General features: G+C 56.8%; 1 non-coding gene and 1 pseudogene across 1 annotated transcript; both read right to left on the reverse strand.

The window, feature by feature from the left end:
* Nucleotides 1–362, reverse strand: part of LOC124741689 — a 4226-nt pseudogene extending 3864 nt beyond the window's left edge.
* A 189-nt stretch (nucleotides 363–551) lies between these two features.
* On the reverse strand, nucleotides 552–705 carry LOC124741675. Its single transcript, XR_007010016.1, has one exon. It is a non-coding gene; the product is annotated as a 5.8S ribosomal RNA (ribosomal RNA).
* Nucleotides 706–2400: the final 1695 nt, after the last annotated feature.

Here is a 2400-nt window from a genome sequence, read left to right on the forward strand (position 1 = left end):
GTTCGCTATCGGTCTCGTGGTCATATTTAGTCTCAGATGGAGTTTACCACCCACTTGGAGCTGCACTCTCAAGCAACCCGACTCGAAGGAGAGGTCCCGCCGACGCTCGCACCGGCCGCTACGGGCCTGGCACCCTCTACGGGCCGTGGCCTCATTCAAGTTGGACTTGGGCTCGGCGCGAGGCGTCGGGGGTAGTGGACCCTCCAAACACCACATGCCACGACAGGCGGCAGCCCTGCGGGGTTCGGTGCTGGACTCTTCCCTGTTCGCTCGCCGCTACTGGGGGAATCCTTGTTAGTTTCTTTTCCTCCGCTTAGTAATATGCTTAAATTCAGCGGGTAGTCTCGCCTGCTCTGAGGTCGTTGTACGAGGTGTCGCACGCCACACCGCCAGCCGGCTGTGCACGCTACCGAGAAAGTACCGGTATGCGAACCGCCAGGCGACGGGCGCGCATCGCACGTTTGAGGGAGACGCGGCCGGCCCCACAGGCGGCCGCGACACTCCCAGGTCTGCGAAGCGGGGCAAACGCCGCGCGCTTCAGTATACGTAGCCGACCCTCAGCCAGACGTGGCCCGGGAACGGAATCCATGGACCGCAATGTGCGTTCGAAACGTCGATGTTCATGTGTCCTGCAGTTCACATGTCGACGCGCAATTGCTGCGTTCTTCATCGACCCACGAGCCGAGTGATCCACCGTCCTGGGTGATCTTTTCTCAGTTTCCGCCGTCTCTTTCGAGACGGTCGCATAGGCGGGAGTGAGGCGTGTGGCGGCCCCTGTTCCAGCGTTCTGTGTCCAACGGCCTCACGGCCGACGGGCGTCGTACGGCTCCCACACCGGGAGCGGACAGGCACTCGGGCGAAAGTCATTCAAAACCGGCGCCAGGCGCCAGGTGCAGCAGGCCAGCCGCTCCAGCGCTTCAGCGCTCGTACCACACAACATTGCCGCTAGTTTTGAGAGGCACGCGTGGTTCCGCACGCGGCGCACGGGCTACGGCGAGCCGTACAGGTAGCGTGTTGCGCGACACGACACGCACATCGAAAGACATGCAGTCTAGTCGGTAATGATCCTTCCGCAGGTTCACCTACGGAAACCTTGTTACGACTTTTACTTCCTCTAAATGATCAAGTTTGGTCATCTTTCCGGTAGCATCGGCAACGACAGAGTCAATGCCGCGTACCAGTCCGAGACCTCACTAAATCATTCAATCGGTAGTAGCGACGGGCGGTGTGTACAAAGGGCAGGGACGTAATCAACGCGAGCTTATGACTCGCGCTTACTGGGAATTCCTCGTTCATGGGGGAACAATTGCAAGCCCCAATCCCTAGCACGAAGGAGGTTCAGCGGGTTACCCCGACCTTTCGGCCTAGGAAGACACGCTGATTCCTTCAGTGTAGCGCGCGTGCGGCCCAGAACATCTAAGGGCATCACAGACCTGTTATTGCTCAATCTCGTGCGGCTAGAAGCCGCCCCTGTCCCTCTAAGAAGAAAAGTAATCGCTGACAGCACGAAGGATGTCACGCGACTAGTAGCAGGCTAGAGTCTCGTTCGTTATCGGAATTAACCAGACAAATCGCTCCACCAACTAAGAACGGCCATGCACCACCACCCACCGAATCAAGAAAGAGCTATCAATCTGTCAATCCTTCCGGTGTCCGGGCCTGGTGAGGTTTCCCGTGTTGAGTCAAATTAAGCGCAGGCTCCACTCCTGGTGGTGCCCTTCCGTCAATTCCTTTAAGTTTCAGCTTTGCAACCATACTTCCCCCGAACCCTAAAGCTTTGGTTTCCGGAGGCTGCCCGCCGAGTCATCGGAGGAACTGCGGCGGATCGCTGGCTGGCATCGTTTATGGTTAGAACTAGGGCGGTATCTGATCGCCTTCGAACCTCTAACTTTCGTTCTTGATTAATGAAAACATACTTGGCAAATGCTTTCGCTTCTGTTCGTCTTGCGACGATCCAAGAATTTCACCTCTAACGTCGCAATACGAATGCCCCCGCCTGTCCCTATTAATCATTACCTCGGGTTCCGAAAACCAACAAAATAGAACCGAGGTCCTATTCCATTATTCCATGCACACAGTATTCAGGCGGGCTTGCCTGCTTTAAGCACTCTAATTTGTTCAAAGTAAAACGTGCCGGCCCACCGAGACACTCAATAAAGAGCACCCTGGTAGGATTCAACGGGGTCCGCCTCGGGACGCACGAGCACGCACGAGGCGGTCGCACGCCTTCGGCTCGCCCCACGGCAGGACGTCCCACGATACATGCCAGTTAAACACCGACGGGCGGTGAACCAACAGCGTGGGACACAAAATCCAACTACGAGCTTTTTAACCGCAACAACTTTAATATACGCTATTGGAGCTGAATTACCGCGGCTGCTGGCACCAGACTTGCCTCCA

Source organism: Schistocerca piceifrons, unplaced genomic scaffold, assembly GCF_021461385.2.
Source record: "Schistocerca piceifrons isolate TAMUIC-IGC-003096 unplaced genomic scaffold, iqSchPice1.1 HiC_scaffold_1977, whole genome shotgun sequence".
NCBI classification, from domain to species: domain Eukaryota; kingdom Metazoa; phylum Arthropoda; class Insecta; order Orthoptera; family Acrididae; genus Schistocerca; species Schistocerca piceifrons.